Here is a 14142-nt window from a genome sequence, read left to right on the forward strand (position 1 = left end):
AGATAAAAATCTATTAAATATTACCAATAGATTTCGTTTAACTTATATACATATAATGAATACGTTTTGACAGAGTAAAAAGTCATTTAGAAAAATCTGTCAGGGAATTTATCAAGCAAGTTTGCAAAGACTGCAAATATCACAACATATCCAGGGATCACTGCTCATCTATAATGAATCTTACTTTAACAGTGTTCAAAGGATGAATATCAACAGTCAACATTATTCCCATGATGGTCTAGGACTTTGGGCTAGTGGTTAAGGTACTGATTGAGAAACCAAGAGACGTTAGGCATGAAAGCTGGCTGGGTGAATTTGAGCCAGTCACACACTCTCAGCCCAACTTACCTTACAGGGTATGTTGCTATGAAGAAAATAGGAGGAGCAAAGGAATATTAAGCATGTTCACTGCCTTGAGTTATTTATAAAAGTAATAAAGGTGGAATTTTTAAAAAAACAATTAAAAAGTTGAATGATTAACCTGTAAAAAAATATTTCCTTGTAGTATACTTGTTCAACCCTAAAAGCAATTTATTCAAAAAAGAAGATATTAATTAATTAAGAAGTTGATTTTAACTTTGGCTTCACTTACAAAGGATAACTGGAAACTGATAGACAGCAACCCTCTGGAGATTTCCCTTCTATTGAAGATACAGTACTTTGGATAAAGTATTGCATTGTCTCTTACTACTGGGGCTTGTTACACTGTAAATATTTGAGACACTAATATTTGCATTTTTGACTAGAATTTTTTAAACACACAAATATTAATGCAAAAAAGTGTTTCAATATATTTCTTGATCTTCACATTTAACAGCATGTATAAGAGAATATTAATTCCGGTTACTTCCGGTTTGCTTCTTGCCGCCGCTAGACGATCCCTTGGGATCGCTGCCCCATTGCCTGTAAAGAGCCGCCTTTACATCTGAAAGGCGTTTCAATATATTTCTTGATCTTCACATTTAACAGCATGTATAAGAGAATATTAATTTTGCACAATAGAGAGCATACCTGCAATTTGTGCACATACATTTAAGAATTTTTTTCCAACAAATTGATCTAATATGTACTACTAAACTTGGAAACTTAATAATATCTTAACTTAGTATAATGGCTAAGAAAAAAAATAAGGGCCTATCCCCTTTCCTTTGGGGGATTGGTTCAGAAAAAGAAAAACAAATCTAAGTTTATTTATTATTTTCAATCTTTTAAAAGATTATTCTAAGGATCTGCAATTTTCTCAATAATCAAAATGCCTGAATCTGAGTTAGATTTTCATGAATCACAGATTTAAACCAAATTAAGCCATCTTTGAATCTCCAGTTCAATTTGAATTAGGACTAAATTCAGACTTGACTAATTTTTAGGAGCACTAATACCTTTACTGTACTCTTCTTGTTTCTAACAGAACACAGATAAATATGTTTAACAACTGAAGCTATTTCTAACATGATTCAGAGAATTAATGAGGAAAGCCTATTCTTACTCCTTCCACAATGCTTCAGACAAATCAACAAGTCAAACCAGATGAGATAAATATTATTAACACCTACTAAAATCCATACATTGAAACTGATGTTCAAGATGCTATTATCTTGAATTGTTACATCTTTGCTAACAGTTAAGATTTAAGAAAGATACCACTGACCCAACTACTTGTGAAAGAAGTACATTAACAGGATCACCAAATTAAATGGCTAAAATAATAACAGTTTTTTAAAGAAGGTGTTTATGAATGCTTTAAGATCAGCCAAAATGGCAGCTCTGAGTGTTTTGTCTACAGCATGTCATCACTGTCAAGTTTTCAAGCTCCTTTTTATCTCTGAATATGAAAAGGTCATGCCTTAAACGTTTAAGAATGTTTTGATAGCAATCAATATAATAAAGGTCAAGTGCTCCAAAAAACATATTTTGGATGTTTTATTTATTGGACTTACAGCATTACAAATTACTCACATGGGATAAAAATCAAAATTGTAATTCAATGTAAATGTTCCTTCTAGATGGCAGTAGGCCAACCCTCATCTTGCCAAATTGTGGCTAAATTAAACATTTTCCTTATTTCCATAATATACTTACTACATAACTTTGCTGGTAAAAAGGTATCATAACTATGGGGAAGAACTCCAGGGCTTTAAGCAAGGCTCATCTTCATATATGGAAGGGAGCATTTAAACAATTGATGAAGAAATCCATATAATAACATTTTCCTTAGGTAGCTTCTTTATGTAGGGATCCTCCCAGTTCCCTTTGTCACTTGTTCCACTATCAAACCACTACTACCGGTACCAGGAACATTAGTGTTAAAATTTATTAAATTTATATGCATCTGATGGCAACAAACTCATGGTAGCTTTCAAAATAATACACAGTATAATAAAGCATTCCCTACATACATTAATCCAAAAAGCAGTAACATAATATCAAAAATACTCAATAGCCAAAATATCAAAAAGAGTCATATAACAACAAAATGAAGTGTGTTTCCCTTATCAGCCACTCAGGAACCTTTTCTCAAGGCTACACATACTTTAATTTGTCTTTATCGAACTTGACCTTCAGAGTTCTTTACCATTACAGAAGGAAATAGAGAAAAATAATGATGTTCTCCATAAAAGATAAACATTTGGGATTGATGAAGAGAGGTATGAGAAACAGGATCCAGGCCTTCTGTTCTCATTTAGTTAAAACAGTATTGGGTATGTCTAGTTTAATGAAAAGAAGGATAGAGGTGACATGATAGCACTGTTTCAATATCTCAGGGGCTGCCACAAAGAAGAGGGAGTCAATCTATTCTCCAAAGCACCTGAAGGCAGGACAAGAAGCAATGGGTGGAAACTAATCAAGCAACTTAGAACTAAGGAGAAATTTCCTGACAGTTAGAAAAATTAATCTGTGGAGCAACTTGCCTCCAGAAGTTGTGAATGCTCCAACACTGGAAGTTTTTAAGAAGAGATTGGACAACAATTTGTCTGAAATGGTATAGGGCAGGCCAGATGTGTCATGCGCTGGCCACCCCCACCCCTGGTTTAGCGAAGGGAAAAAAATCATGATATGTCACATGATGACAACGTGACGATGCAAGTTTGACACCCCTGGTATAGGGCTTTCTGCCTGAGCAAGGGGTTAGAAGACCTCCAAGGTGCCTTCCGACTCTGTTCTTCTTTCTTCTAAATACATTCCTTTCAAAGCAGCCTGTGCACACAACTGATAAAACACCCCAGAATCCTTTCTACATGGAACAAATATGACTGTATGAAAATCAGTAGGCTGAATTGGTCTACATGCACACCAGAGGGAAAACACCGAAGAATCTTCATGCACCTAAATGTAGAGTTCTGTAAAGAATCATTTTATCCCCAAGGTTTATTATCAGTGCACATGTGCATATTAGTTAAGCAGCAGAAGAAAAAGAGGCAAATGGGTGAAAAATGGCAGATGAATTTAATCCGGTTGCTTCAGTCATGGAACTAATATTAAAAATTCTCCAAGCCATTTTAGATTCAGGTGATGCAGAATATAGATGGAAGGGCAACAGAAGCAGAGACTCAGAGGAAAAGGAACCAACCCACCTCCCTTTGTTTATTTGTTATTTCTCTTTCAGTTTTTTAATATATACAACCAAACAAACTTTAAGTAGGATGTTAGCCTCAGCTTCCTGTTCTTGTGCATTGTGGGAAACAACAGTCCTCAGCCATCTTATGCTATTGGAAGGGCTGTTCTCACTGGTTCCCTGCATGGGTAAACCATCACACTGTGAATGGGGCCCCTTGGAGAGTACTTTGTTCCAGGATTTAGTGACACCTGGAGCTGGGTTCAAATGGAAGAGTGGGCCTTCCATCTGAAAGTTAGGAGGTTGGAATAATAAACTGTTTCATGCATGTATACAGTTTGCTTCTTTAAACCACACACACCGAGAGACATACTTTCACAAAGGAACTAAAGTTCAAATAAATGTCTAGAGACTGAGTTGGCTGTACACAGTAAGACAAATTTGCCCATTTCCTCATTTTAAAAGCTGCTTAGGTTCCAGCCAAATAATACGTAAAAATGTTATGAGCATAGTATCCTATATCCTTTTCCCATGTGGCCACTTAACTGGGTTTCAGTGTGTCTATGTGCGCGCATATGCACATACACATAAAATACTAGTAAAGTATTTTGAATAATGACATAATGTCTAAGATTAACAGAAGCCTATTAAGTCTTGATTCTTCTATGTGAAGTTTGTAGTTAAGGGCTTCAGGCAAAGAAATCCTGAAATGATTTCGAATGTGAAATTAGAAATACAGTAATTAGCTTTAGCAAGAATGTCTTTTTAATTTTGGAGGGTGGTGTTTAGGTACTGTTATTCAGACTGATGTTTGTATTTTTAGTTTCTTTCCATTCATTGTTTTAGCATAAAGGAAAAAGGAAAAAAAGGATATAAAAGAGAAAGAGAAACAAAGAAAAAAAGGAAGCATTGCAATTCTTGTAAAAGAGAGCTCAGTTTTTAAACACAGCATTAAGCCTTGACCACATGGAATAATATTGATCAGTCTTTCCATTACCAGAATAAAGAGCCAATTCATTAAGCAGAGGGTGAATACATACTATCAATCTATGATTGTAAATCCAGGATTGCACTATCTTTCTATTGTAAGAGAATGATCCTTTTGCTACCGCTGATGCTCAGTAAATCCATACTTCTTCTTACCAATACTTTCTAAATTTTAGTGTATAATCATATTAATATTTTTAAATTATTTTAATCGTCATCAAACAACGAATGGATATTGAATCAGTAATGAAGCTGATAACCAACATTTTAAATATCTTCAATGAATGTGAAAGAGATATTTTTGGTGATTATAAAAAAAACATATTTAGTATTATTTAAATCTCTCAAAACTTTGTTAAAATGAGTTATTCCAATTCTTGAATCCAATTTCTAGGCAAATAAATAACATCTTACTTACTTTACTGATTTATAGTCAAAGACAAAACAGATAACTAATATTTCACTTAATTGTATTTTTAATTATCTATAATATATTGTAGATTTGAATTACCCCAACTTAATTTTCCAATAATTCAGGTAATGTGCCTGAGCCAGTTTGTGAAATCAAAATATATTTTAAACCCTTAAAATACAATGGCACATTGTATTCATACAATGCACATACAATGCATTAACACACAGTTTAAAAACACAACTAATAATAAGATGTTAAGTATTATTTTCCCTATTAACTTTTTAAAAATATTTATCTGCAACATTCGGATTTGGATAATTCCAATGTGTAACAGTGTCAGAATTGTTCTTCCATTCCAAAAGCTTCCACACCTATCTTGCAGCCTTTCATGTTGGCAATATAGTACAATTATGATATAAAAAAAGCCAGGTCCCTAATTTATAACAATATATACATGTATGTATGTATGTATGTATGTATGTATGTATGTATGTATGTATGTAGTATATGGATGAGCGCTGTCTTGGAATAATGATTTAAAGGTATTTTCAAATACAAAGCAACTCCCAATTTTTGCAAATTTCCATATTGCAATAGAGGGGACAACTGAGCTCTTGTTCAGTTCATGACCTTATATTGGCACCATGTGGGCTAAATGAGAAAAATAATATTTGAGGGTCATATGGATATTAATAAGACCTCAGTTCACATTTCCAGATAACTAATGTGTCTAACTGAGTTAGCCTTATTTTTTTTCACAGAAATTGGTACCTCGCTCAAGACAGAAGCTACAAGCACAGTTAAATATAAACATATATGTAGCAACTCTTTGAAGTTCTTCCTAAGTCACTAGAAAATGCAACTGGATATGAAATAGGACATGTCACCAGAAATATTTTTCTGTAGATAAAGGGGGAAAAAATCCAGCAGCTACTGACTTTTTTCTTTACCTTTTTTGAAAACAAAACAAAACAAAAAAATGGGCAGTTGGGCACAAATAAAATAGAACTAAGGAAACTGGTTGTGCAATGGTGTCACATCACAATTAAGTAGCAGGTGACAAAGATGTTCCATTTTCTGGGAAAGCCATACAAATTTCTCATCATCTAATTCTGGCCTAGCCTAGCAAAGCATGGATATTCATGAAAATTATTATGAGGATTTGGAACATCTGAGAAAAACATAAGGAGGTTCCTTCCTATGGCAGCTGCTCATTTACACTATCCCCTTTGTAAGCTGTGATAGGAAATTGTAACTTGTTTTGTTTTTCAACATATTTATAATGCTTTAAATAATATTTTGGCAAATAAATTAGAATGGTTGTGGGTGGATGAGTAAGAAAAAAATGCTATGAAAAAGACTGCCATACAAAGTAAAGCTTTTTTTTTTTTTTTAAAAAAAGGTCTCTGTCTGGATTTGTTTTATGAGGCAATACATCATTCCCTTATCAACAATGTGTCCGTCTCCCCGTTTTCCTAACTACAATGGGCAAGCTTCAAGTGTTCCTGGCTTCTTAAGGAAAGACCTGAATGATGAATAGCTGCGTTATTTGTTGTTATCCGACATGCATTCAATTTTCTTTCCAGGCAAATCAATGGGCAAACTTGCTTAGGTCACAATGACCAGGCACCCACCTTTTGTGTCCACTTGTCCAAATTGCTGCTATTCGTCGTCGAGTGAAATGAGTTTTGAAATGCCATTCAGGGCTACTTAGCCATGCAAAGGAGTTTGTGTATAGCTGAGAGGGAACATAATGTTGACTGGACTCCAGTTCAAAACAAAAGAAATGGTGTGGAGGGGGGGAGGAGAAGTTCAAAAGGAAGCTACATTTATGTTGCCACTTGGAAAATGGTTATCTTTGCTATATAGGAGATAGCAAACACGGACCTATTCTAACACACTTTTCTCTATTCCAGACCTTTTCCGTTGGCTTCAGCTCCATTAAATCTCAGCAGTGATTAGGAAATAATAACTAGGAAATTCTGGAAGTGGATGTTCACACATCTGGAGGGAAATGCCTTGAGCAGGATGTTCTAACAGCCAAAGTTAAATAATTGTATCATTTTTCTTAAGAAATAATGCAATATGATAACTTAAATATATGAGCAGGAATGCTCACAATTAAAATTTCACCTCAGTCACGGACTAACTAGATCAGTCATTTTTCAGCTGGTCTTCATTCACCTTCATCATCTATATTATAGTCCTAGTCTACTTAAACTTCAAGGTGTGTGTAAATTAATAAGATGTTGGTGGAAAGCATCTTAAAGAATAAACTAATGCAAATACTGGGGTGGGGGGAGAGAGATTATTGTTACTATCATTTTTCCCCTGACAGCTCAACAGTTGCTCACTTATTTCACACCTGTTCTCTGAGATATTAATTTTTAGGATATTGCATAAAGAAAAAAGAGTTTGTCTATGTACATCGGCAAGATGGCAGTTTTGTCCTAATGTATCTTATTTGATTGTTTATTTGTTAGTTTATTGCACTAATTTGTACACTGCCTAGTCTGACTATATATTATTGTTTCTATTGCTATTTCCTGCTATGGATATTTATGAGTGAACAGAAATTTCAGCTCACATCCATTCATCTGTAGTCTCCTTTTCTGTCTCTCCCAGAAGCCATTTTTAAGGGAACAAGGGCAGTTTCTATACCCTTTCTGTTTCACCATAATAACCAAAGAAGCAGTGGGGAGGTAGTGGGAAGAATGACAGAACCAGAGAGAAGGGTTACATTGTACAAGCAGTTTCAAAATGAGCAACTGAATTTCAGAGTTTCAAAATCCCTAGTATGGTTATATTTTTTATTATGTTTGCCTTCTGTGCATGGGGATAGATAGATAGATAGATAGATAGATAGATAGATAGATAGATAGATAGATAGATAGATAGATAGATAGATAGATAGATAGATGATAGACAGACAGACAGACAGATGATAGATAGATAAAGTGCCAGAAATTTGTTGTGGACTCTTAGTGATAACACAGCTTTTCTGCATGAATATATACATATGTGCATGCATGCACACATTAGATCTGTCAGCAGACAGTTGGGATCTAATGAGTCAAAGCACCTATTGCACAGGAGAAAAGTTCATGACCCTTCCATTCAGGAATCATACACACACCAAGCAACATGCATAGATGTAGAAAAATACACATTTGTATTTTCTTCTTTGTTTAATATATTGATCAATGAGAGCATGTCAATATTAATGGTTTCTTTATTCAATCCAGCATAGGTATTATTCAATATCATTCAATGACAATGTTCTTGACAAGTTTTTTTGCCTGTGTTTTCTTTGTCTCTTTCCCTCTCTTTTTTTGCACTTAATGCTTAGGATATTAATTTTCAAGCTAAACATACCATTCTAATTGCAGATTTAAGCCTCGGATAATGAACTCAGTTTCATACAAATTTCATGTGACCTTTGATAAACAGTAAACTGATATGTATTATTCAAGAAATTGAAATTTAATAAAAAGGAAGGGAAATGACTTTGCTCTGCTTTTCACAGAACATGGATTTTATGAGGGGTTTTTTATTTTATTGGTGCTCATTTGATTTAAAAGTTTAGTTTATCAAACTTTGAATTTCTTTTTAACCTAGACTTAATTTTATCAGGTTAAATGCTGAATATTGCTGTTTTAATGAACAAAGCCCTCTTAACTACCTGATTTTTCACTATGTATGTTATTTGGTTGTCAGTTCTTCAATATCTATGACTTCAATAGCAGCCTACTCATTTAATTTTAATGAAAAAAGTATATCCCAACATATTGAAAAGCATTAAAGTCATGTCCAATCTATATGATACATAAAATGGTCATCAGATAGATGATCTGATGGATGATATAGATATAGATTATAAATATATAGATGATATAGATATAGATAGATGTAGATATGCACTGTTGATACAGATGTATAGATAGACAGTAAGAGCCCTGTATAAACCAATATACCAAAATACCCTACATCTGTTTCGAAATAAGGAAGGTTCTCCACCCTACAGAGGACTATTATGAATAAAAGCAAAGATTTATGTTATTGTTTTGTACCAAAATATATTTAGATAGATCTTTCTACTGTGAGTATGTTTGAAAAAACCCTGTACTATGTTTCAGCTTCCTTATTGGTTGTAAATGACCTAAAACTAAATAATAAAATAGAAAACATTACATTCCTTTATTCTATTTTCTTTAATAGCAAGGCTGCACATGAACTAAAGCTATCTTTTCTATTCTCTAAGTTCTTCTTTTCCACATAAAGAGCTCATTGTTCTGTTTTCAGTACAATATTACACATTTAATAGTGTATATAAATAGTGTAAAACACACACTAACCAGTGGTTCTGGCAGAGCTTGGAGTACTTCAAGAACTTCAGTAGTTATCTGGTTCAATAGTTCCATAGTTATCTCGTTGGGGTTGCTGTGTCTGTGTTACCATATAACCATGAGTTACAGAAACTTCTCTTAACCGCCATTTTGTGCTCTCCTGAATTTTTGAAGCCCAAGTATTGAATGTAATCTAATATTGAGAAAAACCTGGGTATTTTTACATCTAAATGTTGACAGAAAGTTGCTAGATCAAGGATCTTTTCAGCATTGTCCCCCTGCTGGCAAATTCTCCCTAAGAAACAATGTTTTGCCAATGGCCATCTGGATGGGATATTAAAAACTCTTATTGTCTAGGAAGATTTTTAGGAGCTGAGATACTATGTTGACCCTGACAGAAGACTCCCCCTTGTTACTTCTGTTCGTTGGTTTTAGTTTTGAAGATTAGATAAATTTATCTTATTGTACACTGTTGCAAAAGCCACATAGGTCTATCAGTTGATGATATATTTAAATAAATTAGTGAATAAAAGAAATTAACATTGAAACTCACTCCCTAATCTAAGAGAAAGTACACTATCCCATTACTTCACTGAGTAGAAAGCTTAGAGAGAAGGCATCACTTTTCAAAAGCTGCAATATAACTTTAGAAGAGGACTGGAGCAGGATATTAGTTGTTGCTTACCATACAACAACACCTCTTCCCATACAGAGATCATTATTTACTACTTGCTGATATGATGTGTGCTTGCATGAATATGAGCATGTATGGGCCTATGTTGCAGGGGGGGATGGGACAAGGGCAACGTCTGCTCATTATTCCTATGCAGCTGGGCCTGTGTATAATTGCTTGTTTGCAAGCCACTCCAATGTGATGGGAAGGAAATCACTTGATAAGAATCCGCTGGCATCAACCTTCTCCTGTCAAGTGATTATAACTTGCCTGGGGCAGCATCACTTTCCACTTGAGAATTAACAGTTCTCATGAAAGGAATGAGGGCAGTGGCCATTTTGAGTGTGGGCACAGCTTCAGGAAATGTAGGCGAAAGAAGCCCAAATGTAATCCAATAGGAAGGTCCAGGAGTTTTGTTCTAATCATGGACACAACACCTTGTTGCTGTCATAATGCCTGAGATTCAAAGAACTGCTTTAGGCATACCCAAGGGCTGATGTATATATAGGGTATATCCCAGTGTTTTTATTGAATAGCAGACCTCCCCATTGTATATTACCACTTGCCATTCAGGCATGGCCATTATTTCAGAATCCACAAACATCCCTTCTCTTATAGTGGAAGAATGCTTGTCTTCTCTATCACAAGCCATTCAGAAAGTTTTAAGAGACATCTCCTGATGAATTCAAAATAAGGTTATCCTTTTAGGAAACAGGGCTATATTTTCTTATTTCAGTCTTAACCAAAGACTAAAATCAACAGAGATCAGTAGCCCCATAGTCTCACTTTTCTAAATGAATTATTTGGGCTTTTAATTTGTTTACACAATCTACTAACTGCCTTCTACACCTAGAAAGGCAGAAGGAAACTAGTAAACAGGTTACCACTCCATTTTTGTCCTGTATTTTGATTAGTTCAGGAAACTCTATTTTCTTGAAGCCTTATTTACTACTCAGTAGTGTAATATTTAAATGTAGGAGCTCAACATGACAGCTGTCAGACATCTTCTTTTCTCTACTTTTTAAGTATTATACTCAAAGAACTAGCATACAGGCATCTAGAACTAATAAAAAACCAAAGTCTGCCAATAATCAAAATGCACAATTAAGTGTTCACTGGGTATGACTGCCATCCTGTGTTTAATTACATGACAATCTCTCTCCTAAATTCAGTGATGCTTACTTCTGATTGCATAGATCCAATTTATAAATAGATTTTGCTTTAACCACCTTCAGTCAGTTGAAATGCAATATTGCTCTTTTAAACTGTTAAAGGTGAAATAGGAATCTCAAAAAGGAAATGATACAAACACCAGATTCTGCCTCTAAATGAAACATAAAGTCCCAACAGTAAATTCTAACTGGAGAGCTTAGAAACTAGAGCCACTCTACACAAGCAGCAACTAACAACATGGAGAATATTTCCCTCAGTCTTCTTTGCTTCTACTGCTGATAAGCTCAGACAAAGAAGTGACTGGTAGCCTAGAGCCACCTAAAAGACTGGTGTTATCAATGCTCTAAAGCCCCAGAAAAAGCCCCCAGTATATGTATGTATGTATGTATGTATGTATGTATGTATGTATGTATGTGCATATATGTGTGTGTGTGTGTGTGTGTGTGTGTGTGTGTGTGTGTGTGTGTGTGTATTTGTTTTCTGAGGTTTTCGCGGGTGTTTGTATGTAGGTCTTTGGTTATTCGGGTTTTCTCCCGCATAAAATTGGAGGTTTCTTGGCAACGTTTCGATGAAGTCTCATTCGTCATCTTCAGGCTGGTGTCTTCGGCTTCGTGCTTCTAGGAGCAATGTGTGTGATCGCAGCTGTTTCTTCCTTTTAACTGCCAGTGGGGGTGTGAACTGATTGGGTGGGAGTTTGGCTGTGTTCTGATTGGGTGGAGGTGTGTTCTGATTGGTTGGGGGTTTGGCTGTGCTCTGATTGGATGGGGGGTTGGCTGTGCTCTGATTGGATGGGTGTGTGTTCTGTTTAGGTGGGGGCTTGGTTGTGCTCGGGTTAGTCTGAGTAGCAGGGGGATTTGAGCTGGTGAGCTGTGTTGCTGTTGTTTGGCTTCGGGTTCATGGCCATGCCATCTCTTCACTCACTCACGAGAGCCACACAGGATGTAACCACCACACATCCACGCAGAAAGCAGACTCAAACCCACACTGACGATCAGGCACGACCACGGACCAGAAGCCAGACCACAGCTGCATCATTAGCCACTTTAAACCCCTCCAATCCATACATGAAGCAGACTGACACCCAACATGAAGAGATTTTCCAATTTTACGTGGGAGAAGACCCGAATAACCAAAGACATATATATATGTAATTGCATATATATACATATAATATGCAATTGCTCCTGGAAGCACGAAGCCGAGAACACCAGCCTGAAGATGACGAATGAGACTTCGTCGAAACGTCGCCAAGACACTTCCAATTTTACGTGGGAGAAGACCCGAATAACCAAAGACCTACACACACACACACACACACACACACACACACACACACACATATATATATATATATATATATATATATATATATATATATATATCTCATAGCATTATTTCCCCCACTAAGCAGGCCAGTGAAGGCCTCTGCAACTCTTCTCCAGCATTATGTTCTGGCAGCATTGCTGCCTCTCAGCTGGGGGAGTGGACCAGCTCTTTGACTCACAGACAACCTAACCAACTTACATTCAAGCTTCTTCTAAATGCTCTAGTTCAGGGCTGTCAAACTCTTGGCCCATGGGCCAGATGTGTCATGCGCTGGCCATGCCCACGCCTGGTTTAGTGAAGGGGGAAAAAAGTCACGATACATCATGTGACAATGCCGTGACGATGCAAGTTTGACACCCCTGCTCTATTTGTAGCATTGTGCTGCCAATTTTTTTAAAAAAAGTGATTATCATAATATGTATGGTAGAGTCAGGAATCCCTCCTCTTATTAGAGGGTATACTGGGGTTTAACTATTTTTGTTCTGGTGACAGCTGACCACTGATACTACCTTTGGGACAAGGAGCTATCTCTTTTATGTCCGTTCTCTTTATCATTGACAGGTCAAAATGATGGATTGGTTTTGGCCTTCGCTTGAAATCCCTTGTCTTGCTCTGCCTTGGTGCATATGCTGCCACCAACAGATACCATGGCTGAGCTCTGCTGTCTTCATTTAGCAGCCTGAACAGGTGCTGACAGATGAGAGAGGTGACAAGCTGCCGTACTGTTGAAGTAGGAAGATAGAGTTACATGTGAATTTGCTGTCTTGTTAAAGGCCTGAATAACAACAATTGTATGTGAGGGTCACCTCTGGACTCGGTTATCATTCAGAGAAAAAAGAAACCAGGTCTTTGTATAATTCAGGCTTTGGGGCCTTTGGCAATCAGATTTTCTAGGAATGTCTGGCCAGCAAGAGCTGAGTAGTTGTGATGAAATGATTAAGCCCATGCTAACACCTCTTCCACTGCAGGTGCAAACTGCATTGTTATTTGAGGTTTTAAATATGATAAAACAAATTCCTGGAGAAATAAAACTTAAGGTACCTGAGACTTGGATTCTAAACTATATTGTTTGATGCAAATTCAACTGAATCAACAGGACTAATGTCTGCCTAACATCTTTATAATCATTTCCTGTCTCCTCATTTTTCCAACAATAACTCATTTAAGATACTTGCAATTTGTCTCCTAGGATATTGCTCAGTTCATTCAAAAAGAGATACAAATCAAAATGTTATTTGATACATTTTCATAGTAAATGAAATGATCTAATCCGATATGGTTAATGAACACAGCAAAAAGAGCAGCTGAATTTTTATACATGCCACATTCTCTGCAATTCCCATTAGAAATAAAAAGAAATCTGCTGTAAACGTTCTTTTCAAGCATTATAGTGTGATCTGCCAGCATAGATACCTTAGCAGCGTGGATGATAATAATGCCACCATGTCATTCTCAAAGCAAAAGTTCTGCAGAAGCAGCATATGTTTAGAAAGGATGTATTTTAAAAAATGTATCATAGAGAAAGTTGCACTAAGAAATGTGGATTCAGAAACAGTGCATTTCAAGGGTGATTATATCTATCAAGCTATATTTTAGAAAACCTTAAAAGTTGCATGGAAATTATGCCTGTTGAGGAAAGTTGCATATAGAAGTAAGTAAGTTTTGTTTT

At 35.9% G+C, this 14142-nt stretch overlaps 1 protein-coding gene across 2 annotated transcripts in view; it reads left to right on the forward strand.

The window, feature by feature from the left end:
- LOC148114817 (uncharacterized) overlaps positions 1-14142 on the forward strand; it is a 281956-nt gene that overhangs the window by 199404 nt on the left and 68410 nt on the right. Inside the window, exon 4 of one of the 2 annotated variants that reach the window (XR_015733227.1) lies at positions 6358-9145. The exons of the other annotated variant lie outside the window; for it this stretch is intronic. The gene's annotated coding sequence lies outside the window, so the exon portion shown is untranslated. Of the gene's footprint in view, positions 1-6357; positions 9146-14142 lie in introns of those variants that run through there. 2 annotated transcript variants of the gene reach the window in all.

Source organism: Pantherophis guttatus, chromosome 3 (assembly GCF_059756535.1).
Source record: "Pantherophis guttatus breed Tessera chromosome 3, ASM5975653v1, whole genome shotgun sequence".
Lineage (NCBI taxonomy): Eukaryota > Metazoa > Chordata > Lepidosauria > Squamata > Colubridae > Pantherophis > Pantherophis guttatus.